Source organism: Eretmochelys imbricata, chromosome 6 (assembly GCF_965152235.1).
Source record: "Eretmochelys imbricata isolate rEreImb1 chromosome 6, rEreImb1.hap1, whole genome shotgun sequence".
NCBI classification, from domain to species: domain Eukaryota; kingdom Metazoa; phylum Chordata; order Testudines; family Cheloniidae; genus Eretmochelys; species Eretmochelys imbricata.
The window spans coordinates 18,294,839-18,322,229 of record NC_135577.1 but is presented as its reverse complement, the minus strand read 5'-3'; the positions used below and the strand labels follow the sequence as shown (position 1 = coordinate 18,322,229).

The window sequence follows — 27,391 nt, the reverse complement described above, 5'->3', positions numbered from 1 at the left end:
TAACTAACCAGAAATGGTGACTTCTTAGATCCTGACACCCAAGAGTGTAACAGGGCAAGTTAATTTTAATACAGCATCTGTTTTAGAAATAGTGTTGGATTATCATCATCATGGCAAATCCCAAAGGGATGCTCCCTCCTTGTAGATCGAGCACCACCTGGAACAATCTCCAGGTAGGACCTTATGATGGTCTGGTTGGATTCTCAGTCTATGTCCATTATTGGCATTCTTCTTGCACCACCAAAGGTTTTGGGACCCATGTGACCACCAAATACGTAGCAGCATTCCTTGGTAAACGTGTTTTGTAGTTTGTTAATCTTCCATCCTAGTAATGTGTGCCTGCCAAGGAAAGCCTCCAAAACCAAACTGGTGCTGATGGAAGCAGTTGCTGGGTTCAGCTACGAATATCCTCATTGCTGATCTTGTCCTGCCACTTAATATGGAGCAACCAACAAAGACAACAAGAGTAAAAAATGTCAATCCACCCCTCTTCAGCCTTCCTCAGCTTACCTATGTAAATTGGTGAGACTGATACTGGAATTCTGATGTCAACATTTTTAAAAGGCTGTTGTAAAACTGGAGAGGAGCAACAAAAATTATTTGAGGGCTGGAAAAAATGCCAGTGAAAGACTGAAGGAGCTCAATTTTTTTAAAGCTTATCAAAATTAAGATCAAGAGGTGACTTTATTATGGTGTATAGGTACCTTCATAGGGAGGAAATAGCGGGTACTAACGGGCTCTGTCATCTAGTGGAGAAAAGCACAATAAGAACCAATGGCTTGAGGTTAAAGCCAGACGAATTCAAATTAGACATAAAGCACACTTTAAAAAAAAGAAACAAAAAAACCCCCAACAGCAAGGGTGATTATGCATTGGAACAAACTACCGAGGGAAGTGGTGGATTCTCCATTTCTTGATGTCTTCATATCCAGACTGGGTGCCTTTTTGGAAGAAATATTTTAGCAAACACAACCTATTGGACTCAATAAAGGGGTAAGAGGATGTAATTCTGTGGCTTATGTTATACATGAGGTCAGAGTAGATCAGGGGTTCTCAGACTTCATTGCACCACAATCCTCTTCTGACAACAAAAATACCACACGACCCCAGGAGGAGGGACTGAAGCCTCAGCCAAAGCCCAAACCCCACTGCCCCGGGTGGAGAGGCCAAAGCTGAAGCTCACAGACTTCAGCCCCAGCAGGGGGCCTGTAACCTAAGCCCACCATCCAGGGCTAAAGCTCTCGGGTTTCAGCCCTGGGCAGTAGGGTTCAGGCTTCAGCTCTGGCCTCGGGCCCCAGCAAGTCTAAGCCAGCCCTGGCAACCCAATTAAAATGGGGTTGCAACCCACTTTGGGGTCCCAACCCACAGTTTGAGAACTGCTGGACTAGATGATTTAATGGTCCCTTCTGGCCTTAATACCTATAACTCTATTCACTTAACTGAGACACTGGGTGAAATCCTGGCCGCGCTGAAGTCAATGGTAGTTTTGTTGACTTCAATGAAGCCAGGATTTCACCCACTCTCTGCCTCAGCTCCCATCTCTTTCCTTCAGCACTCACAACTACATCACTGCATCTCACACCTTTAAGCTAACACATCCGCAGGCAAGCAGCCACAACAAAGAAATAATAAAAAAACAAGCAAACCATTAAAACCAACACCATTCTACAAAAGAATGTCCTCAGCCTCAAGTGTATATTTTTTTTTGCCAAAGCATTGCCAAAGAATTAAAATTAAAGATATTCCTAAAATAATTGTAATGAGCTATTAAAATGACATTTAAACTTAAGGTACAGTACTACTCGTTCAACACCAAACTGGCTAGACTGCACATTCCTGTAGCGAAGACATTGTTTGCTTTAGCAAGGTTAGACGAAGAAAAATAAGGGATTTAATTTGAAAGTGAAAAATATTAATATTCATTAATTTGCCTGTCTAAAGACTAATCTTTGAAGTGAGTTTATGTTTTTATAAAACCATTTCTATGTTAAATAAATAATTTCTTATATGGTGTACTTTAAGTACCTGAACTAAATGTTTTGTTTCGTTTCATAGGACTTAATTAAGACCACTACTGCCCACTTATAAACTGTCTAGGTTACCTAACGTAACTCTCTGTGTGTTTCACAAAATTCATCTGACCACTTGTAGATAGTTTAAGTTATTACAGTTCCATAGTTAAGATAGAGTTGAGATTTGCACTTAAGGCAGGGATTCAACCACTTTGTTGCATATGAAAAATACAGTGCATCCTCCCCCAAATTACAGCATTTACTCTCTGAACACAGAATGAGTTTTCCAAGAAACTACAAGTAAATTCGTTAATTAGTTTATTAATTTTAATTCTTTTGAAAATAGGTCCTTGAAGAAATTTAGCACCAGACATCAGTATGGATGCACCATTAGGGCACCAAAACAATCTTAATTTTGCTCTGTAGTGAACAAAATGTAACGCATCTTTAAAAAAACAGTTTAATATAATCTGACAGGACACTAGTCACTGCTGTATTCACACCCCCTCATACTACTGTAATAACATTTGTACAAAATATGCTTTGTGAGGTATCGTTTGAAAACTAGTAACTTGTTGATTGTTGTTAATCTTGCACAATGTATGTAGGTGGTGGGTATTAACAGTTATGGACATATGCTGGAATGATGACTAAAATGTGTTCAAGCCAGGCATATCAGAAGTCGGTAAACAGGCCTGCTTAGACAAAGGAATGTGTATTTGATTCTCTGACCAGCCAAAACAATGAAAAACAATGACGGTCCATTTTTACATGTCAGGCAAACAAAGTTATCAAGCATCTATACTCAACAGGAGACACAAACTTGGTCTTGGTTTTACTTTTCAAAGAATATGTTGTAAAGGTTTACTGGTCTATAAAGACAGGGGACCGAACCTCAAGTGATAATCTATTAAATCAACTGATTTTCTACAATATTATTGTATTATAAGAGTGTATACCGTGAGATCCTTTCTGAAAGCTAATGACACACTGGTGATTAATATCATTGTAAAATGTGCGTATTAACCCTATATGGGGAGTTATGGACACCCACTGATATTGGGTTTTCCAGTCTGCCCAGACAGGCAGAAATGTCACAGCTATCTACCTGGTTCCCTATGTAAATTAAGCAGGGTAGAATCAGAAACAATGGAAGCCCTATTTGCATAGAAATTAGCAGGAGGCTGGGAAGCCGCCAGGAAGGGAAGAGGAGCAGGAGGTCATTTTGCCTCTTGTGACAAGGAAGTTTAAGAGAGACAAGCAGAAGCAGGAAGCCATTTTGGCATCCATCACTGGACAGACGCAGGAGGGGATAGTTCTTACAAGCTAAGTGTCAGGAACCAGGGCCTGCAGCAAAGCTGGTCTCTGAGCAGCCTCATCAGCACAGCTGGCCCGCAGCAGGCTGCCTGATAAGCGATGCAACCTGATTGGCTGCTGAGGCCAGCAGGCTGGCTCTTAAACCAGCAGCACTAGCTACTCACTAGCTACTCAGTGCTCATGCCCACCCCTGGGCCTGCTCCTGCCTTGCTTCTGTCCTGCCCCGCCCCTGAACCCCTCCTTGCCTGATACCCTGCCTGCTCCAATTCCTGACCTCTGGGTTTGACTCCTGACGATTCACTATGGCTCTGGGTGACCAGGTGTCCGGTTTTGGATCAGAACACCTGTTCAAACAGGGATCCTGGCAGCTCCAGTCAGCACCACTGACTGGGCCACTGATTGTCTGACTGGTGGCGTCACGTGGCTCCCGGTTGTTTCTAGCCCGTGGGGTTGCAGCCGTGGCACCTGGTGCCCTGCCTCCCGGTCCCTGCAGCAGGACTGAGACAGCTCTGAGAGCAGAGGAAGCTGCACCCTCCTGCATTGTGCGCCAGACCCAGCTCCTTCCTCCCTCTCCCTCTATCCCTCCCCCTCCTCGGAGGGGCCACCAAGGCTGCGATCCCGGGCGCCATGCAGTGCACACACGGGTAAGGGGGGTCTGGGCACAAGCATGTGAAGGCGGGGGCAGCAACACCCCGCCGGGTAGGGGGCACCATGGGCTGACTCCGGCCTGAGGAAGGGACCGGGTCTGACTGCAGCCAGAGCAGGTGTGTGTGTGTGCAGATGAGGCAGGGAGAGGGGGCACAGAAGGGGAGTGTGGGTGGGGGGTGCTGTGTGGGGCAGGGGGAGTGTTTGGAGGGGGGAGGCTGAAGGGGTTCAGGATGGGGCAGAGGGAGTGAGGCACTGGAAAGGGGAGTGTTTGGAGGGGAAAAGGGAAAGGGGCACACTGGGTGTCGGGGATAGGGAGAGTGTTTGCAGGTGGGAGAGCAGGAGGCAGCTGGGTGGGAGCAGGTATGCAGCTTGGGGGTGCTGGGGGAAGTGAAGTCTAGAACTGCTGGCCTGGCCTCGCAAACAGCCTGCCTGCTGTACTGGGGAGCCCTGATTGATTTGGGAGTAGCTAAAGCATCCTGGTCTCTTTCCTGCCCTGTGTGATCCACACCCCATCCCCCCGTCACTGCATCCCACTTCCCACCCCACATGCCCCTTGCTGCATCCGCCTCCCTATCCCAACCCCCCATCCCATCCCTCCATCATTGCATCTCACCCCATGCCCCTCACTGCATCCCTGCCCCTCATCTCCCTCACTGCATCCCTCCCCCGTCCCATCCTGTCCTGCCCCCCACACCTACCCATCTCAACCCTGTACCGCTTACAGCTCTCTCCCACCCATCCTCTCCACCTCCCAGAGCCACCATTCCCATGTCCCTCACCTCCCACACCCTTGCACCCCATTCACCTCCATACACTGCTGCACTCCCATTATGTCCCTAGATACCCCTGTGCCGCCCACATCCTCCCGCACCTGTAGCCTTCAGCCTCCCCCTGCATCCCCAGCCACCCCACATCCCCCCCACCTCCTCCTCTCTTCTTCACTGCCCCCTCTCACCCCCATCCTGCTTGCATTCTTGGCCTCTTTCACTCCCCATCCTCTCCCCTCTCCCCCCATATGTTCCCCTCCAGCCCACCCTCCTCCTGGCTGGGTGATTTAGGCAGCCCCTGGAAAAGTGTATGAAAAAGTGTCCCTGTGTAGGCAGGTGTGTGCATGTCTGCATTGTACGTGTGTAAGAGACTGTGTGTCTTTGTGTAGGGAGATGTGTGTATTGCCGCATGCGTGTGTATCTGTGTGAATAAAATTTGCAGCCTAACTCTGACTTTTATTCCTTTTGCTGGCTTGTGCACACACACACAAAAAAGATATAAAATGTGTGTATTCATTTCATAACAAGTTTTTAAAAGAGAAGGGAACTCTAAAAGGAATGTATTATTTCTTTAAAAGTGAATTAAGGTCCATTTTTACATGTCAGGCAAACGAAGCTATCCCCACCTTTGTCTAGCTACATTATAAACTCTTTGTTGCAGACTCTCTCTTCTCATGTGTATGTCCAGCATCTACCAGCCTGGAGTCCTGACCTTAGTTGGGGTCTCTAGGCACTAAGTAACACTTGTAATAATAAATACTGTGGAAGTATGTGTGTTAGTGAGTGCATGCTAGATGTGTACACATGAATACACGTGTGTATCTGCATTAATAGGCTCCGATCCCGTAGGTGCTCTGGGGCTGGAGCACCCATGGGGAAAAATTAGTGGGTGCTCTGCACCCACCAGCAGCCAAGTTCCCCTCCCTGTCCCCCCACCTCACCTCAACTCACCTCCGCCTCCTGCCCTCAGCGTGCTGCATCCCCGCTCCTCCACCTACCTCTCAGCGATTGCCGCCGCAAAACAGCTGTTTCAAGCCATAACAAGCTCCTGGGGTCTTGCCACCCGGCAATTCCATGACTTTGAGTCCATCAATACTGATGGTCTCTTGTCATTCAGCCCTCTGTTCCCTTTCTTCTACTGACATGGTCATTGATTCTCTCCATTCTCCACCCTTGGCTCTTTGCCCCTCTCTCCCATTGCAAGATCTGCACTGTCAACCCCCATCCCAGGCTCACTCCCAATATCCACTTCCTCTGCTCCTGCTCTTGCACAGATGAGTGTCTCTGGCAGAAATCCTGTGACCAACCTGACTTCCTCCATTACAGATTTGTCCTCTCCTCTTTCAGTGTTGTAATTTTTCTTCCTCAACAACTCTACTTCTCCAACTTAATTGAATCCTATGCCTGCAATCCCAGACACCTATTCATTGCCATTGACACCCTCTTCCCTCTCCCTTTCCCGGCCCCACTTTTCTTTGCACAGGATGTCACTGACTTCTTCAAAGAAGTCAATGACAAGATCTTTTGCCTCTTCTCACACCCCCCTGCTACTGCTCTCCCCCCCTTCTCCTCAGCCACTGATGCAGAAATTTCTTGTCTACTGTTCTCCTCCAACCTCTCCAACTGCCACAGGGACCCTGTGATGGGGTGTAACAACCCCACACTGGTGAGGTGAGGGTTAAAAAGATGCTCTGGGCCAAAGAGTCCATGCCCCCTCGCCTCTGCTGGGCACACTCCCAGTGGAGGGAGCATTTAAAAGGGAGTGACTACACTCAGTCTGGGCTGACTGAGGAGGAGAGCAGTCAGGTGCAGCACCCTCCTGCTGGAAAGCTGCCAGGACCGAGCCCCATCGCTGAGCCACTGGAAGCCCATTAACCGCAGGAGCCAAGTTTGGCAACTCACTGTGGCCAGTGGAAGAGATTCTGGAGACTAATCAGAGGAGAACACAGGAGGGATCCCATGTCTAACCCGTGATGATGTTAGAGGGAATGGAACAAGGATAGGGAGTGACCCAGGGAGCAGTCTTAGATGTATCAGGCCCTGACCCTGTGCAAGGGCCACTGTTTCAAAGGGCCCTGGGTCAGAACCCAGTGGAGCAGGAGTTCCCCTACCTCCTCCCTCTTGCCAGTGGACAACACTGCCCCAAGCTATTGTAACTAGATAAAGCAATGTTTGGACTCTCTCCAGTGGATGACACTACCCCGTTCTGTAACTTCCAGAAAAATCGAGCTTTGGACTCTTGTCTTTAGGTGTTACACCTCGAAGTATTGTCATTAGGCAGTGCTGCTGGTCCTGGGCACACAGCCAGCTCCCTGACAGACCCCATCCCATCCCCTGATCTCCCTCATCCTCACTCTCGTCCCCTCTCATCTGGTTCTTTCCTTTCAAAATACAAGAATTCTTTAGTCTCTCCCTTTTTAAAAATCCCTAGGGACCTCTCTTCTACTGTCCAAACTAAAATCTCAGCCTGTCTCTGACCTTTCCTTGTGGCTGTCTAGCTGTCAGTTTAAGTTCAACATAGCCAGAACAAATCACTGAATATTTCCCACCAAGCTCTCCTCCTGCCTTTTTTCTCAGTCACTGTGGAAAGACCATTGTCCTCTTTGTCATTCAGGCCCGTAACCTGTGTGGTCATCTTTGACTCAGCCCTCTCGCTAGAGCCTCACATCCAGGTTGCATCTAAATCCTGCCAATTCTTCCTGAATAACAGCTCTAATGGCAAAAAACATTAACTTAGAGTTAAGGTTGCTCAGCGATAGCTCATGCTTTTCTAGAACACTGAATTCAGCAAAACTCAAACTTATGTAAGCCAGTAAATACCCAGTTAAGGCACATGTTCACACAACCATAACTCTACCTTCTGTGAGGTGGGCAACAGCCACTAGGAGTGATCTGCATGCACTCCAGCTGCATTCAGTGTGTGAGGTGTAGCTGTATTGAATTATGGCAGGATTAGTTAGTGCAGGTTGGAAGAGCTGTGATAGTCATATGAGGTGATCTGTGGGGCTGTGGCCTTCAAAGAGTGGTGGGGTGAGCCCCTCTTCCTGACCCCTGTGTGAGTAACCAAAGGAAAGAGGTGAATATGTACATTGTAGGCTGTTTCAGTAGCAAGGCACAAGGGTCTTCTTGCTGTGGGGATTGTCACCAGTTAGGTGGCAGATGTGTGTGTTCTGTAGGTTTAATGAAAGACAAGTGAAACTAGAATGTCACTGGAACTCTGGACAGGAGACTAATGTCCATCATTCAGTTGCTGCTGTCTCATGACCCATTTGACACCCAGATTCACCAGACTTTGGGCAGTGCAGGTTCCCAACCCAACATGAGTTTCCAACTATGGAATGGGATTCTCTACCATGGGGAATAGATTTGAGTCCCAGGTGGCCTGCCTATGCACAAAGTTCTGAAATTATGTCACCAGTTGCCAGTCATTTTGATGGAACTAAGACAACTCGTCTTAGTGTATGAGCAATGTGCCTCAGGTGACCAGGATTCATCACCGAATTTGGTCCACTGGTTGTATCATTAGTTTCCCCAGGCCAGGCCAGGTATTGACGGTGAGTGCGACATAAATGCTGATCCATTCCACCCCCTCCCCCCCAATCTAAGACAAGAAACCTAGTTTCAATGAACTTCTGGTAACTGGATATGCATTCTTATGTCATGAAATACATTAATTCCTGTGACTTGTGTTCCTGGATCAAGAACCCTCACTGGAAGTCACTTTGTCTTCTCCAGCTGTTGCCTACCCTGTTTCAGCCCTAGTCCACCATGTCCTTGGAGTTCATTGTAGAATTACCTCATTCCCACATTTGTATAGTGGCGCAAGTTGCAACTGACCTCTTAACAACACCTCTTAACACTTTTGTCCCATCTCATACTGGTCCTACTGCCCTGAAAGCAGTCTGCCTTTTTCTAGAGCATATCTTCTGCCTCCATGGATTGCTGATCGGCATTGTGTCAGATTGAGGCCCACAATTTGCCTCCCACTTCTGGTGTGAATTTTTGAAACTCCTGGATGTAGAACTCCTTACCTCATCAGCATACCACCCACAGACCAATAGAGAGACAGAATAGGTAAACCACATCTTAGAGCAATCTCTCCAGTCCTTGCTAAATTGTCACCAGGATAACGGTCTCCTTGCTCCAACATGCAGAGTTCACCTACAGTTTGATCCATGCCTCCACCCACCAGAACCTCTAACAGTCTGTACCCATTTCCAGGACTAGGATAAAGTTTGTACAAAGTATGCCTTGTAAGGTGTCCTTTGAAAGCTCACAATTTGCTGATAATTATTGTCCTGGTAAAATATATACGGCACTCTGTAGGTAATATTATGATATTTTACTGTGTGATGTTACCAAAACATGCTCCAGTTCCCCAGAGACAAAAGGCTAGCCAACACCTCAGCCAAGTGTCAGAAAGATCAAATGGACCATTGCCCGATTAAGTGACCGTTCTAGAACATAAGAACAGTCATGACAGTCATAACATGAAGGGGAAAGGAGTCCAGGAGAGCTGGCTGTATTTTAAAGAATGAACAGAACAGGGAATGAACAGAACAGGTAATCATCAAGTGACCCATCCCCTGTCACCCATTCCCAGCTTCTGGCAAACATCCCTACTCATCCTGACTAATAGCCATTGATGAACCTATCCTCCATGAATTTATCTAGTTCTTTTTGAACCCTGTTATAGTCTTGGCCTTCACACAACAACCTCTGGCAAAGAGTTCTACAGCTTGACTGTGGGCTGTGTGAAGAAATATTTCCTTTTGTTTGTTTTAAACCTGCTGCCTATTCATTTCATTTGGTGACCCCTAGTTCTTGTGTTACAAGACAGAGTAAATAACACCTCCTTATTCTTCGATAGAAAAGAGAGTGTGGGCAAAAAATATGCATCTTGACAAAGAAACAGCTTGAGGTTCCTGTCCAAACTGACTTTCTGTCTCCTGAACCTCAGCTGGAGATGATTCTTGTGCGAGAGAAAGGTCTATAAGAGGACAAGGCAAACACCCCAAATCATCTCTCCTTTTCCCTCTACCCACATCATCAACAATACCTGAAGGAACAAAGAAAGCACAATTGGACCAGGGAGAGAACCTGACTGAAAGACATTCAACCAATAAGATTATATAGTGAGAGAGATTTTGCTTTGAATTCACTCATTTTATTAAATTAGGTGTTAGTTATGTTTTACCTTTTATGTCCTTGTAACCAATTCTGACTTGTATGCCTCATTACTTGTAATCACTTAAAACCTCTCTCTGTATTTAATAAAATAGTTTTTTTATTTTATCAAAACCAGCATGTTTGGATTCAAGTGTTGGGAAACTTCATTTGAGATAAAAGGATTTATGCATATCATTTTCTATTAATAAATGATAGACTTTATATAAGCTTGTCTCATCCAGGAGAATGCTGGGCAGTACAAGATGCATATTTCTGGGGGAAAGTCTGGGACTGGAGACTGGTTGGTGTTGCTCTGCAGTGCAGTTCATGAGTGGCTGGCCAGAGCACTCACACAATATAGTTGGGAGTGACTTACATGGTGGAGGCTATATGTGACACTCTATACCTTGGGGGAGCATCCTGTAACCCCATATTCCTAATTTTCATACAATAGTCTAAAGCTATTGTAAATGTAAAAACACAACTTTGCAAAGGTTTCAGATTACCCCTGAAACATAGAGTTAAATTTAGGAATCTTAAGATGGATATTGGTATGACTAATGGGGAATATGTGAACAAAATGAAAGATTTGATGGGAAAGTGGGTGAGGAGCAAAGGCGTTACAAGTTTTGAGGGACGGGGAGGGATAGGGATAGGGATAAGGATAGCTCAGTGGTTTTAGCATTGGCCTGCTAAACCCAGGGTTATGAGTTCAACCCTTGAGGGGGCCATTTAGGGATATGGGGCAAAAATTGGTTGGATGATTTAATTGGGGATTGGTCCTACTTTGAACAGGGGGTTGGACTAGATGATCTCCTGAGGTCCCTTCCAACCCTGATATTCTATGAATGTTTGATCTTGTGGCTCAAGAGCATTTCCTAGGAATATATAAGGCAGATGTGAAGCAGTGTCTATGGGACAAAAATGTAAAGTCTGTGGATGAGATGGCATCTCTACTTACTGCCTTTGAACAGACACAGGCATCTATTGAAAGCAAACCATCAAAACAGAGATTTAAAGCTGGTGGAAAGAAAGTATCCCATTTTATTGCTAGCATGAAGGAGGGTGGCTGGGAGGCCAAATACTCACCTCCCCCAAACCGTTCCTCCAACCTTCATCCCAAAACTCCTGTAAAAACAGAAGAGCCCAAAAGCTGCGATTGGTGTAATTCCACTGATCACCTGAGGAATAAATGCCCTATGCTAGGAGGAAGCAGGCAATCAGTAGCTCAAGTTAGTTCTGCTGTCAACACAGAACTCCCCTCACCCCCCCCCCACCCGCAAGCAATCAAAACCTATCATACTGGTTTTGTGAGATTAGCCTTTGCAGAACCAGATATGGAGCACTTTAAGGTTGTCCAAATTAATGGCAGGGAATGCTTGGGGCAGAGGGATACAGGGGCCCAGATCTCTCTGGTTAAGCAGAATATGGTCCCAGAGGCAAGTATATTGCCTGGCCAAATGGCAGAGGTTGTGCGGGTAGGTGAAAGCAGATTCCTCATACCACTAGCTAAAACCCATGTGGTGTGAGAAGGTCTGGAAAGTGTTTTGACTGTGGGGGTAACAGAACACCTCCTAGTTGACCTGCTTCTTGGTAATGATTTTTTTTCTGGTAGCTCAGGTTAAAGTGTTTGCCTGCAAAAGGAGGGAGTTTTATGCTAGGACCTGCAAAGGGAAACAATAGGGTCTCAGGAACTGCTGAGGGAATGGGAGAGAACCTCCTTGATTCCTCTACAGCAGGGGGAAGACATGTGCTTCTGGGCGTAGAGATGGCTGAGACCAGCTCCTGCACTGCAGCTGGAGGCAACACCACCTCAGGAAGGGAGGGGGCGTAATGCCTGCCAGGGAGAAAATTGTCCAGGTTGTTAGCTGCCAGCAAGTTACAGATGAACTAGAGACAGACCCCGCTCCGGGGAGCATAGAGCAATGTGTCCCAGAGAGGAGCCCAGAGAATGGAATCGTAGAAACCACTGGGGTGGGTGAGGATTCCTGTGACTCTGTCACACGGGGAACCAGGGTGCTTCAAAGTATGGGAGGGGTTGAGACTAGCTCCTTTCCAGCAGAAAGCAACATGCCCTCAGGCGCAGGGGTAGGATAGGTGTTGTCAGTGACTGAGGAAAATGTCCCAGTTGTTAGCTGGCAGGGTTTTGCAGCTGTACAAGGGAGTAATCCCTTCTCAGGGAGCACAGAGAAATGTGTCTTAGAGGGGGGCTCAGAGGAGGGAACTGGAGAAGGAATAGTGGAAGTTCAGGAACGTCTCCTCACTGATCAATTGGGAGAGGATGCTCAGGACTGAATGGGTGAGTCGCCATCTGATCAGCCTGTGATCCAGGTTTTGGGAAGGAACTGTGTAATTGACCTCCTGGAGGGGAGCGGTCACACAGCTGACTTCTCAGGGACAGAGAAAGGGGTGGCAGAGTGTACCTCAATCCAGGTCCCAGATTTTCAGGATGCTATTTCTGATAAGTTTTTGGAAAGTACTTGTGTATCTTAAATCAAGATGCAGCTCCAACGCCTGTGATAACAGAGGGAGTTGAGACCAGAAACTTGCCAGGTGGTAGTTTGTAAGAATGCAAATAGCCCAACTGACAGAGAGGGAGGTGTCTTTCTCCACATTGGTGAGACACAGAAAGCAGTTATGGGAAAGCTGCTGCTAAAGGTGCATCTGATCAAAGGGTAAGCACACCTAGTCCAGAGAGCACAGATCACAGCCCTCTAGGGGGCAAGGAAGGACTCAGTGCTGGGAGGGGGAAACACAGGGTAACCTCAAAAGGAACTAGATTTTTTTTTTTTTTGCATATGTACAGTCCTGGGGTTGGGTGACAGCTTCCCAAAAGGGCCAGTTAATGTGCAGGATCCCCCTGAACCCCTATCTTGCCAGACACTGGGGTATCAAAACCCCAGAAACATGATTAAAATAAGAGCCCACACAGAGGGGAACACTGGAGGGAAAGAAAAGCCAGTAACTGATTACATGGGAGAGAGTCAAAGGACACCATGGGTAATGAAGAAACCAACCTCTAACTAGACTATCTGAACAGAGGGCATGGGATCATAAAAATGCTTGTAAACACACGTCTGTGATAAAAATATTGGTATTGATGTGAAGACTTGGGATAAGAATTTTGATACTGATGTTAAACCTTACGATAATGCTACTTCTCAGTTAATATATGTAAACAGACTTAAAGCTTACCACAGCAGAGAAACCATCACCATCTCTGGATTAAGTTTAGAAGTGTGAACAACAAGGGTGATGTTGTGGTGGGAGTCTGCTATAGACCACCAGACCAGGGAGATGAGGTGGACTAGGCTTTCTTCAGGCAACTAACAGAAGTTACAAGATTGCAGGCCCTGGTTCTCATGGGAGACTTCAATCACCCCGATATCTGCTGGGAGAGCAACACAGTGGTGCACAGACAATCCAGGAAGTTTTTGGAAAGTGTAGGGGATAATTTCCTGGTGCAAGTGCTGGAGGAACCAACTAGGGGCAGAGCTGTTCTTGACCTGCTGCTCACAAACCGGGAAGAATTAGTAGGGGAAGCAAAAGTGGATTGGAACCTGGGAGGCAGTTACCATGAGATGGTCGAGTTCAGGATACTGATACAAGGAAGAAAGGAGAGCAGCAGAATATGGACCCTGGACTTCAAAAAAGCAGACTTTGACTCCCTCCGGGAACTTATGGGCAGGATCCCCTGGGAGAATAACATGAGGGGGAAAGGAGTCCAGGAGAGCTGGCTGTATTTTAAAGAATCTTTATTGAGGTTGCAGGAACAAACAATCCCAAGCGACGAGCTTAGCTTAACAATGAAATCCTTGCTGATCTTAAACACAAAAAAGAAGCTTACAAGAAGTGGAAGATTGGACAAATGACCAGGGAGGAGTATAAAAATATTCCTCAGGCATGCAGGAGTGAAATCAGGAAGATCCCCAAATCACACTTAGAGTTGCAGCTAGCAAGGGATGTTAACAGTAACAAGAAAGGCTTCTTCAGGTATGTTAGCAACAAGGTGGTGGTCAAGGAAAGCGTGGGCCTGTAGCGAGTCGGTGTGGTTCCCCGTCACCCCGGAGAGGGACGAGCCCCTCCGGATGCCAAAGTGGGCGGAGCCAGTGGATCCTGCGCCCGCCCCCCAGGAGGTCAAGGCGCAGGACAGGAAGTACAAAAGCCCAACCCCTGAGCTCACTAGAGACCCAGCTGCCGGAGAAGCCAGATGCTTGTGGCCTAGCTCCCGGCTGGGAGACTCCTGCAATTGGCGACCGACCCGAGGGCTGGCCAGACCAGCCGAGGCCTGATGCCGACCAGCCCCCAGAGAAGCTGTTAAGCCTGCGCATGGCAAGTTACCCAAAGGAGCTGCCAAGCCTACCGCTTGCCGGGTACCCTGAGGAGCCCATGGTGCTGGATTCCTGGGAGGACACCGTCCAGACACAGGTACCTCTAGAGGGGGAGGTAGGAAGTAGCCCAGGAGCAGCCGACCCCAGTGTGGCTGCAGCACACCCAGAGCCTATGTCAGTGTTTTGCGGCCAGGATCCCCACTGACACAGCAGCAGGCCTTCTGCCGCTGCTAGGGCCCCGGGCTGGGACGCTGTGGAGTGGGTGGGCCTGCATCCCCCCTGCCACCCAACTCGTGGGTGGCAGTCTCCCTCTCTCCCAGGCCCTTCGGAACCAGGGCCCTTCGGAACCAGGCAGGAACCCTGCCTGAGGGCCTGAGCCATGGACTCTTTGCCGCCTGCCCTAACTCAGGGCCTGGGCTTATTGTTTAATGGTTTGCTCCGTCCCTCTCCAAGGACTGGAGCGTGGGACTCACTACTGCCCACCAACCGGGCATGAGTAACCATTGTTTTCTCTCTACTGCTGCCACAGCGTGAGACCCTGCGGCCAGACTCGTTGCCCGACGTAACCAGACAAACGTAGTGAGGCAGTGTGGTTCCCGCCACCCCGGAGAGGGACGAGATTTGGCCGAACCCTTCTACAGGGCCCCTTATTGAATGGGGGAGGCAACCTAGTGACAGAGGATGTGGAAAAAGCTAATGTACTCAAGGCTTTTTTTGCCTCTGTCTTCACGAACAAGGTCAGCTCCCAGACTGCTGCACTGGGCAGCACAATATGGGGAGGAGGTGACCAACCCTCTGTGGAGAAAGAAGTGGTTCAGGACTATTTAGAAAAGCTGGACGAGCACAAGTCAATGGAGCCAGATGCACTACATCCGAGAGTGCTAAAGGAGTTGGCGGATGTGATTGCAGAGCTATTGGCCATTATCTTTGAAAACTCATGGCGATCGGGGGAGGTCCCGGATGACTGGAAAAAGGCTAATGTAGTGCCCATCTTTTAAAAAGGGAAGGAGGAGGATCTGGGGAACTACAGGCCAGTCAGCCTCACCTCAGTCCCTGGAAAAATCATGAAGCTGGTCCTCAAGGAATCAATTTTGAAGCACTTAGAGGAGAGGAAAGTGATCAGGAACAGTCAGCATGGATTCACCAAGGGCAAGTCATGCCTGACTAATCTAATTGCCTTCTATGACGAGATAACTGGCTCTGTGGAGAGGGGAAATCAGTGGACATGTTATTCCTGGACTTTAGCAAAGCTTTTGATACGGTCTCCCAGAGTATTCTTGTCACCAAGTGAAAGAAGTATGGGCTCGATGAATGGACTGGTGGATAGAAAGCTGGCTAGATCATCGGGCTCAACGGGTAGTGATCAATGGCTCCATGTCTAGTTGGCAGCCGGTATCAAGCAGAGTGCCCCAAGGGTCGGTCTTGGGGCCAGTTTTGTTCAATATCTTCATTAATGAGCTGGAGGATGGTGTGGATTGCATCCTCAGCAAGTTTGCAGATGACACTAAACTGGGAGGAGTGGTAGATATGCTGGAGGGTAGGGTTAGCATACAGAGGGACCTAGACAAATTGGAGGATTGGGCCAAAAGAAATCTGATGAGGTTCAGCAAGGTCAAGTGAAGAGTCCTGCACTTAGGACGGAAGAATCCCATGCACTGCTACACACTAGGACCTGAGTGACTAGGCAGCAATTCTGCAGAAAAGAACCTAGGGGTTACAGTGGATGAGAAGATTGATATGAATCAGTGTGCCCTTGTTGCCAAGAAGGCTAATGGCATTTTTCGCTATATAAGTAGGGGCATTGCCAGCAGATTCAGGGACGTGATCATTCCCCTCTATTTGGCATTGGTGAGGCCTCATCTGGAGTACTGTGTCCAGTTTTGGGCCCCACACTACAAGAAGGATGTGGAAAAAATGGAAAGAGTCCAGCGGAGGGCAACACAAATGATTAGGGGGCTGGAGCACATGACTTATGTGGAGAGGCTGAAGGAACTGGGATTATTCAGTCTGCAGATGAGAAGAATGAGGGGGGATTTGATAGCTGCTTTCAACTACCCAAAAGGGGGCTCTAAAGAGGAAGGATCTAGACTGTTCTCAGTGGTACCAGATGACAGAACAAGGAGTAATAGTCTCAAATTGCAGTGGGGGCAGTTTAGGTTGGATATTAGGAAAAACTTTTGCACTAGGCAGGTGGTGAAGCACTGGAATGGGTTCCCTAGGGAGGTGGTGGAAACTCTTTCCTTAGAGGTTTTTAAGGTCAGGTTTGACAAAGCCCTGGCTGGCATGATTTAGTTGGGGATTGGTCCGGCTTTGAGCAGGGGGGTTGGATTAGATGACCTCCTGAGGTCCCTTCCAACCCTGATATTCTGTGATTCTATGATAAACCTGGGGGAGGTCTGACACTATACCTTGGGGGAGTGTCCTGTAACCCCCATATTCCTCCCTTTCATATAATTGTGATCTTACATATAAAGAATGCCTTGTAAGGTATCAGGGGAAAGGTTATGATCTGCTGAAAGTCATTTCTCTATCCATATATGTATATCATTAATGCATATGAAGCCTCACCTCCGAGGCGTCGGTTTGTAGGATGAAGGGCTTCATGAAATATGGGTGTGCAAGGAATGGTTCCTGGGCCAGGAGTTCCTTGAGGAGCTGGAAGGCCTCCTCGCACTCATCAGACCACTGTACCTCTTGGGGCTGAGAGTTCCTAGTCAGGTCCAAAATGGGGGCCACCAGTGTTGCGAAGCCTGGCATGAAGTGGTGGTAGTTTCTGGCCATCCCAAGGAACTTCTGCACCTGTTTCTTCATCGTTGGTGGCAGAGTGTCCCACAGGGCTTGCACCTTACTGACCAGGGTCGTAATTTCCCCCTCCCACTATGTACCCTAAGTAGGTCACCTCTCTCTCTCTCCAAGGTAGCATTTTGCTGGGCTGACCGTGAGCCCAGCTTCCCTAAGGGCCTTTAGTACATTGAAGAATTGCTGAAGGTGGTCCTCCCAACTGCCACTGTAGATTACAATGTTGTTTATATAGGTGGCTGCATACTGATTGTGAGGCTGCAAGACTTGGTTCATCGACCATTGGAATGTGACGACCCCCCGTGTGGTCCTAACGGCATTGTTACTAACTGGGATAGGTTGAAAGGTGTATGGAAGGCTGTTTTTGCTGGGGAATTGGGTGTCAGGGATATTTGCCAATACCCATTCGTCAGGTCCAGTGTAGACAAGAATTTGGCTCTGCCAAGCTGCTCTAGGAGTTCTTCTACTTGCTTCACTGGATGTGTGTCAAATCAGGAGATGGCGTTAACCTTTCAAAAATCAATACAGAATTGAATGGCCCTGTCTGGCTTGGGGAACTAAACGATCAGGCTTCGCCATTCACTCCACAATTCCTCCACTACTCCCAGCTCGAGCAGCATCTCCAAGTCATTGCGGATGGCATCCCACATCTTTCTAGATAGGGGCCAGTGGTCATCCCACACCTCTTGCCCCAGGGTCATAATGATGTGGTGGCTCATGACAGCCATCCATCCAGGAAGGTCTTCACCAGTTGCTGCAGCTGTCCCTATTGTTCAGGGCTGAGCTCTATTCCCATTGTGATGGGCTTTGAATCTAGGGGCTCACTGACTAGAGGCCCCAATTCAGGTTCTAGGGGCTAAGAGGCGATGAGCAAACTTCCCTGGCCCTCCAGGCTTTCAACATTTTACATGGTAAGTGCGCACTTCTTTCCACCATCCGGGCAGACAGATCTTGTAGTCTACCGGCCCAACCTTGCGTGTGACCTCAAAGGACCCCTGCCACGCAGCCAAGCGTTTGGACTCTGCAGAGGGTAACAACAGCAGAACACGGCCTCCAGGTTCAAAACTGTGTACCTTTGTCCACTGGTTATATTGCCGCTCCTGGGCCTGTTGAGCCTGTGGTAGGCTCTCTTGAGTGAGGACCCCCAGGGTTCGGCGTCATTCTCGTAGTTGCAACACCTATCGTGCTGATCCCAGGACCCGACAAGGATTCTTGTTCCTCCCAGTCTTCTCTTAGGAGACTGAGGATTCCCCTGGGTTGTCTCCCATACAGGAGTTCAATGGGGGAGAACCTGGTTGAGGCCCATGGGACTTCCCACATGGAGAACAACAAGGTGGGTAGTAGCGTGTCCCAGTGTTGAGGGTTGTCCTTCATAAATTTGCACAGCATCACCTTTAGGGTCCTGTTAAATCTCTTCATGGGCCTGTCTGTCTGGGGGTGGTACACTGAAGTCCTAAATGCTCGAATGTTCAACAGTTTTTGACATAAATCTGAGATTAGCCATGATGAGACATTGGTCAGTTAATACTTCTCGGGGCATTCCAACCCTGGCAAAGATCTTCATGAGATCTGTAGCAATATTGGAAGCCAGGGCCATGCGCAAGGGGCCGGCCTCGGCATACCAGGTCACACAGTCAACAACTGTTAGAATATAGTAGTTTCCTGCCCTACTCCACTCCAGTGGTCCTTTGAGGTCCATACTGATGCATTTAAAAGGTATGCCAACCAGGGGAATGGGGATGAGGGGTGCCTGTGGTACCCCCTTCAGTCCAGCTCATTGGCACTCAGAACAGCAGTCACAATAGTCCTTCACCTCCTGATGTATGTCTGGCCAGAAGAACCTGCACGCTACCCTCTGCAGGGTCTTTTTCAGCCTCAGGTGTCCCACCCAGTGCATCGTGTGAGCCAAGTACAGGAGGCCCCGCTGCAACCTGAGGGGGACCAGCAACTGTCAGATGTTCTCCTGGGTCTGGGTCCTTCACTACCCAATAGAGACAATCCCTCTGTACCTCGAACTGGGATCCCTGAGGTGGCTGAGGGGTGACACCTTCTTGGTCTGGGCTAGATGCCTGTTCGCAGGCTCGGCTTAAGGTAGGGTCCTCCCTCTGTTCGTGGAGGAAGTCCCCATTGCTCTCCAACTCTGCCTGGACATCCTCCACAGGGATCTCCACATCAGGGCATGGGTCCCCTGAGGCCTTGGTTAGATTGGAAGGCCCCTCTCCTGGGTCGTGATCCACAGGATGGCTGAGGAATCTTTGATGACCCAACCACCACCACTCCACTGAGGCTACCCTGAAGAAACTCCGACAGAGATCAAGCACAGCTGTTTTCTAAACAGCTCACTTCTACTGCCTCATATTGGACATAGAATGGAGCAGGGCAGCCCAATTGTTTCAGTTTTGATGGGGCTTGCAGGACGAGGTCAAGGATGGACACCTTTGTAGATCTTTTTATTGGGATAGACAATAGTCTACGTGAGTGACAGAAAGAAAGAAGAGGGGCATCACAACCATGTTCCCCATTATCAAACTCTGCTCCATCAGTTGAGCCAGTGTAGGTAGACCTGGCCTACTGTTAGGGAGGCCACATTATCTCCACCTGTCTCATGAGGACCTAACCCCAAATGAATCTGGGGAAAAAACCACCCCAGGCTCAAAGGGGGCTAGCCTAGGCATCCTGACAGTGTAAGTCCCAAACTGATCGGAACATGTGCCAGTTCCATTTGACTGGCATCACACCTATAAATGCCAATTGAGTTATGAATCCCAGAGCATCCCCAACCACTCCTTCCACAGTGGCCCTTCACTGCCTTTGGCTCAGCATACAACATTATCACCACAAAACCAGCCTGGGCACTAGAAATTCCCCTGTGGCCCAAGCCCATTCTGGACTCAGTGGTTCCCTCTTATTCTCTGGGCCAGTGGCCGCGGAAACTGTTCCTCTCAAGGTTACTATCCAAAGGCATTGAGAGACCCTACAGTTCAGTGCCATCCATTTCCCACACTTCCCTCTCATCCTGGCAATCTCATGACTGGCCCTCCACAACCTCTTTCTCTGCTAATGTGCACTAAAAGTCAACTTTCGCTCAGGATTATGCAGGCAGCACTGCTCAATGGCAGGAAGTGGGCAGAGGACAGTAGTTCCCTCGTGGTCTCAAGACAGGGTAGCTGGCCTGGCAGAGCCACACACTGAACTAGTCCTCAACTTCCATTCAAATACAGTGACTTCAATGATGTCTTTGGGAGAAAAAAAAAAAACAGACTCCCTGCCCCAGCACAGGGACTATGATTGCCCAATCGAGTTACAGGGGCAAACATTCTGTTCAGGCATTCTGCATATATGCCATGTCTGAGCCCGAGATGGCTGCACTGTGCACTTACCTTCAGGATAACCTAGCCAAGGACTTTATTTGTAAGTTCACCTGGCCTGCTGGGGTACTAGTTCTCTTAGTTTGAAAAAAAAAAAAAAGAAGAAGAAGAATCCAACTATGTGTGAACTACTGGGTCCTGATACAGGTCACCATTAGAAACTGATACCTCTTACCACTAATTCCCAAACTAATGGACCATGTAAGCACCGCTTGGGTATACACAAAGCTAGACCTCTGGTGGGAGTACAACCTAGTAAATGTTGGAGCTAGGGACGAATGGAAGTCTTGTCTTTTGAACTCAGTACGGTCACTACAAGTAGCTCATGATGTCCTTTGGTTTGACAAATGCACCTGCAACCTTCCAGCATTTTATTATTGACATACTTTGGGACACTCTGGACCAATACATCGTAGCATACCTGGATAACATATTTAATTTTTTGGACAAAGCTGAACAACAACCATGTACTCTGTTCCATCCTGAAGAGGCTACACTAACATGGCCTCTGCGCTAAGCTAGAAAAATTCACCTTTGATCAATCCTGCATAGATTTCTTAGGCTTCATCCTATGTCCCACTGGTATTGAAATAGAGCCACACAAGGTAAAGGCAGTCCTCAAATGGGCAGTGCCATAGAATGTTCATGAACTACACCATTTCCTGGAGTTTGCAAACTTCTATTTGTGGTTCATCCTGATATTTTCAGAGCGGATTGCCCCCTTACTGCCCTGCTCCAGAAAAACACAGGGATCCTCTGCTCTCCCAAGGCCCAACAGGCCTTTAAGAAAATAAAACTCACGTTTATCACGACTCCTATATTGGTCCACACTGATGCCATGCAAGCCTTCACTATTGAAGTGGATGCTTCCAGCTTGGCAACTGGAGTGGTGCTATCCCAAAGGCACAGTCATCAACAATTGCTACATCTATGGACCTTTTACTTCAGAAAATTCACACCACACAGCAAAATTACAGCATTTTAGACAAAGAACTCTTGGCAATTAAGATTGCCTTTGAAGGGTGGCATCACTATCTAGAAGGGGCCTGGTACTGCATCCAGGTGTACACTAAAGTATGTGCATAGCGCTAAGGTCCTCAGCCAACGACAACTTGGTTAGGCCTTATTCTTTTTTTGCTCTGATTTTCTAATATTCTATCATCCAGGAACTGAAAATAACAAGGCCGATGCTCTGTCCCAGAAGGGAGAATATAATACTGACCAAAAGACTTGAAACCTAAAACCTCCTGCATCCTCAAGCCTCATAACTCTCTGGGGACATGTCCCTGCCAAAACCTGCTCACCCTCATATGATCGGACCTAGAGCACAGTATCTCTCCTGTTGAGCAGAAACCATAAGTAGGGAACTCCCCGATGTTAAAACAAGGTACCTACATGAAAGGCCATCTCTCCCTCTCTCCCCAAAACTCTCCAAGGACCTGACACACCCCTTCTCTGAGGCCCCACCCTTGCTCCCTCCACCCCCCTTCCCTCTGTCATTTTCTCTACCCACTCTCACTCACTCGCTCATTCTCACCAGGCTGGGGAAGGGGGTTGGGGTGCAGGGGGATGAGGGCTCCAGCTGGGGGGTGTGGGCTTTGGTGTGGGGCCAGGGATGAGGGATTTGAGGTGCAGGAGGGGGCTCCAGGCTGGGACCAAGGGATTCAGAGGGCAGGAGGGGATCAGGGCTTGGACAGGGGGTTGGGGCACAAGGGGGTGAGGGCTCTGGCTAGGGGTGTGGGCTCTGGGCTGGGGATGAGGGGTTTGGGGTGCAGGACGGTGCTCCGGCCTGGGATCGAGGGTTTGGAGGGCAGGAGGGGGATCATGGCTGGGGCAGCAGCTTGGGGTGCGGAAGGGGTGAGCCTTAAGTCGGCCTAACTGCATAAAAAGCCAGTCAATTGCAAACCAGCTGAGCAGCAAACAGCAGAGCAGCTAACAAAAGGAGTTTGCCTGGGGAGAGCCCACTGAGGCTTACATCTTGCCGGATTCTCTGAGTAATTACTACAACTCCTGAGGAAGCTTGTAGAACGAAGGTAATATGGATAGGGGGTGTTCAGCTGTTGTGACCTGCACTGTATGTGCTATGTTTGTCTTTCTTCCACAGGACAGATGCGACTTTGTCTGTACAAAGTGCAAGCTGGTCTCCATACTGGAAGAGAAGGTTCAAGGTCTGGAACAACAGGTATCGACCCTGCGTTGCATAAGAGAAACTGAAGATTTCCTGGACGGATGTCAGGATAGGCTTCTACAGGCATAAGGTTCTGAAGATTCAGAGCAGGCTGCACATCGGGGACAGAAGGATGGTGAAGAAATTTGGCATCATGTGACCTCCAGAAGAAAAAGGGGAACGTCCATGTACCAGCAGGGCATATACACATAAGTAACCGTTTTCATGTTCTCTCCACAGGTACTAATGCGGAGAGTGGACCAGATGATATGTCTGAGGGAAGGGAGCAGAAGGAGACTCCGCCAATTGGAAGGCATGGGATGCACTGTCCTAGGGTTGGGGGTTCCACGACCACCGCTCCCAAGAGAAGGAGGCGGGTGGTGGTGGTCAGGGACTCTCTCTTCAGGGGGACTGAGTCATCTATCTGCCGCCCCGACCGGGAAAACCGAGAAGTCTGCTGTTTGCCAGGAGCTAAGATTCGCGATGTGACAGAGAGACTGCCGAGACTCCTCAAGCCCTCAGATCGCTACCCCTTCCTGCTTCTTCACGTGGGCACCAATGATACTGCCAAGAATGACCTTGAGCGGATCACTGCAGACTACGTGGCTCTGGGAAGAAGGATAAAGGAGTTTGAGGTGCAAGTGGTGTTCTCGTCCATCCTCCCCGTGAAAGGAAAAGGCCTGGGTATAGACCGTCGAATCGTGGAAGTCAACGAATGGCTACGCAGGTGATGTCGGAGAGAAGGCTTTGGATTCTTTGACCATGGGATGGTGTTCCAAGAAGGAGTGCTAGGCAGAGACGGGCTCCACCTAACGAAGAGAGGGAAGAGCATCTTTGCAAGCAGGCTGGCTAACCTAGTGAGGAGGGCTTTAAACTAAGTTCACCAGGGGAAGGAGACCAAAGCCCTGAGGTAAGCAGAAAAGTGGGATACCGGGAGGAGGCACGAGGAGGAGCACGTGAGAAAGGAGGGCTCCTGCCTCATACTGAGAAAGAGGAGCGATCAGCAGGTTACCTCAAGTGCCTATATACAAATGCACGAAGCCTGGGAAACAAGCAGGGAGAACTGGAAGTCCTGGCACAGTCAAGGAATTATGATGTGATTGGAATAACAGAGACTGGAGTACTGTCATGGATGGATATAAGCTGTTCAGGAAGGACAGGCAGGGCAGAAAAGGTGGCGGAGTTGCACTGTATGTAAGAGAGCAGTATGACTGCTCAGAGCTCAAGTATGAAACTGCAGAAAAACCTGAGAGTCTCTGGATTAAGTTTAGAAGTGTGAGCAACAAGGGTGATGTCGTGGTGGGAGTCTGCTATAGACCACCGGACCAGGGGGATGAGGTGGACGAGGCTTTCTTCCAGCAACTCGCAGAAGTTACTAGATCGCAGGCCCTGGTTCTCATGGGAGACTTCAATCACCCTGATATCTGCTAGGAGAGCAATACAGAGGTGCACAGGCAATCCAGGAAGTTTTTGGAAAATGTAGGGGACAATTTCCTGGTGCAAGTGCTGGAGGAACCAACTAGTGGCAGAGCTCTTCTTGACCTGCTGCTCACAAACCGGGAAGAATTAGTAGGGGAAGCAAAAGTGGATGGGAACCTGGGAGGCAGTGACCATGAAATGGTCGAGTTCAGGATCCTAACACAAGGAAGAAAGGAGAGTAGCAGAATACAGACCCTGGACTTCAGAAAAGCAGACTTTGACTCCCTCTGGGAACTGATGGGCAAGATCCCCTGGGAGAATAACATGAGGGGGAAAGGAGTCCAGGAGAGTTGGTTATATTTTAAAGAATCCTTATTGAGGTTACAGGGACAAACCATCCCGATGTGTAGAAAGAATAGTAAATATGGCAGGCGACCAGCTTGGCTTAACAGTGAAATCCTTGCTTCTCTTAAATACAAAAAAGAAGCTTACAAGAAGTGGAAGATTGGACAAATAACCAGGGATGAGTATAAAAATATTGCTCGGGCTTGCAGGAGTGAAATCAGGAAGGCCAAATCACACCTGGAGTTGTAGCTAGCAAGAGATGTTAAGAGAAACAAGAAGGGTTTCTTCAGGTATGTTAGCAACAAGAAGAAAGTCAAGGAAAGTGTGGGCCCTTTACTGAATGAGGGAGGCAACCTAGTGACGGAGGATGTGGAAAAAGCTAATGTACTCAGTGCTTTTTTTGCCTCTGTCTTCACGAACAAGGTCAGCTCCCAGACTGCTGCACTGGGCAGCACAGCATGGGGAGGAGGTGACCAGCCCTCTGTGGAGAAAGAAGTGGTTCAGGACTATTTAGAAAAGCTGGACGAGCACAAGTCCATGGGGCCGGATGCGTTGCATCCGAGAGTGCTAAAGGAGTTGGCAGACGTGACTGTGGAGCCATTGGCCATTATCTTTGAAAACTCATGGCGATCGGGGGAGGTCCCGGATGACTGGAAAAAGGCTAATGTAGTGCCCATCTTTAAAAAAGGGAAGAAGGAGGATCCTGGAAACTACAGGCCAGTCAGCCTCACCTCAGTCCCCAGAAAAATCATGGAGCAGGTCCTCAAGGAATCAATTCTGAAGGACTTAGAGGAGAGAAAAGTGATCAAGAACAGTCAGCATGGATTCACCAAGGGCAAGTCATGCCTGACTAATCTAATTGCCTTCTATGACGAGATAACTGGCTCTGTGGATGAAGGGAAAGCAGTGGATGTGTTGTTCCTTGACTTTAGCAAAGCTTTTGACATGGTCTCCCACAGTATTCTTGCCAGCAAGTTAAAGAAATATGGGATGGATGAATGGACTATAAGGTGGATAGAAAGCTGGCTAGATTGTCGGGCTCAGCAGGTAGTGATCAATGGCTCCATGTCTAGTTGGCAGCTGGTATCAAGTGGAGTGCCCCAGGGGTCGGTCCTGGGGCCAGTTTTGTTCAATATCTTCATAAATGATCTGGAGGATGGTGTGAATTGCACCCTCAGCAAGTTTGCAGATGACACTAAATTGGGAGGAGTGGTAGATTCACTGGAGGGTAGGGATAGGATACAGAGGGACCTAGACAAATTGGAGGATTGGGCCAAGCGAAATCTGATGAGTTTCAACAAGGACAAGTGCAGAGTCCTGCACTTAGGACGGAAGAATCCCATGCACCGCTACAGACTAGGGACTGAATGGCTCGGCAGCAGTTTCTGCAGGGAACGACCTAGGGGTTACAGTGGACGAAACGTTGGATATGAGTAAACAGTGTGCCCTTGTTGCCAAGAAGGCCAATGGCATTTTGAGATGTATAAGTAGGGGCATTGCCAGCAGATCGAGGGACGTGATCATTCCCCTCTATTCGACATTGGTGAGGCCTCATCTGGAGTATTGTGTCCAGTTTTGGGCCCCACACTACAAGAAGGATGTGGAAAAATTGGAGAGTGTCCAGCAGAGGGCAACAAAAATGATTAGGGGACTGGAACACATGACTTATGAGGAGAGGCTGAGGGAAGTGGGGATGTTTAGTCTTCAGAAGAGAAGAATGAGGGGGGATTTGATAGCTGCTTTCAACTACCTGAAAGGGGGGTCCAAAGAGGATGGCTCTAGACTGTTCTCAGTGGTAGCAGATGACAGAACAAGGAGTAATGGTCTCAAGTTGCAGTGGGGGAGATTTAGGTTGGATATTAGGAAAAACTTTCACTAGGAGGGTGGTGAAACACTGGAATGCGTTACCTAGGGAGGTGGTGGAATCTCCTTCCCTAGAAGTTTTTAAGGTCAGGCTTGACAAAGCCCTGGCTGGGATGCTTTAGTCGGGGATCGGTCCTGCTTTGAGCAGGGGATTGGACTAGATGACCTCCTGAGGTCCCTTCCAACCCTGATATTCTGTGATTCTATAAGGGGGTCAGGGATGCAGACTCTGGGCAGCACTTATCTCAGGCTGCTCCCAGAAGGAGCAGCATGTCCCCAATCTGGCTCCTATGCAGAGGCGTGGTCAGATCGCTCTGCACACCATCCCGTGTGTTGACACTTACCCTACAGCTCCCACTGGCCGTGGAACAGCAGAGCTGGCACTTGCAGCCTGGTCAGCGTGCGGAACCCCCTGGCTGCCCCTACACATAGGAGCTGGAGGGGGGACATGCCACTGCTTCCGGGAGCTGCGCGGAACCACGGCAGTCAGGGATCCTGCCTTAGCCCCGCTGTGCTGCTGATTGGAGTTTTAATGGTCCAGTCAGTGGTGCTTACTGGAGCCACCAGGGTCCCTTTTTGATCGGGCATTCTGGTTGAAAACCGGACACCTGGCAACCCTATTCATTGTATGTTGTGTGATGTTATGATTAACTCATATAGCATGTTATATATAATCATTGCATGCTAAATAGATTTAAGGATCATAGAAATATAACACTGATAAGTATTTAGAAGTGATCAATATATATTTAGGTATCTAAGTAAAGTAGGGCTGAAATAAAATGTCTGCTTAGCCATATTAGGCCTTAGGCTTAAGAAATGCTTGACATAAGTAAGTGACCAAAGAATGACCTGATGCCCCAAGATTCTGAGAAAAGATGAGCCAATGGGTGGTAGTGAGAAAAATTAACAGCAATATACAGTAAATTACTACAAGATACCTTGTAGTCACATTTTTCTAACATGTGCCGTAACCGCAGGGTACACATTGTGCATAGATACTAATGAGAATAAAAGGAACTATAAACAACCTATGAAAAACAGTGTTGCACAATATTCTTGGGGGATACAATACAAGTAAGGAAAAAGAGGGTTGATACTTTCATGCACATGCAGAGTGTTAGGTGCAGTCAGAACCACAAGATGAAAGAGGGCTCTGAGATTCTCTACTGGAAAACTCCAGCAG

The 27,391-nt window shown here is 48.3% G+C and overlaps 1 protein-coding gene across 1 annotated transcript in view; it reads right to left on the bottom strand.

Annotated features, from left to right (window-relative positions):
• LOC144265517 (NACHT, LRR and PYD domains-containing protein 12-like) overlaps positions 1-27,391 on the bottom strand; it is a 192,400-nt gene that overhangs the window by 105,094 nt on the left and 59,915 nt on the right. The window lies entirely within an intron of this gene.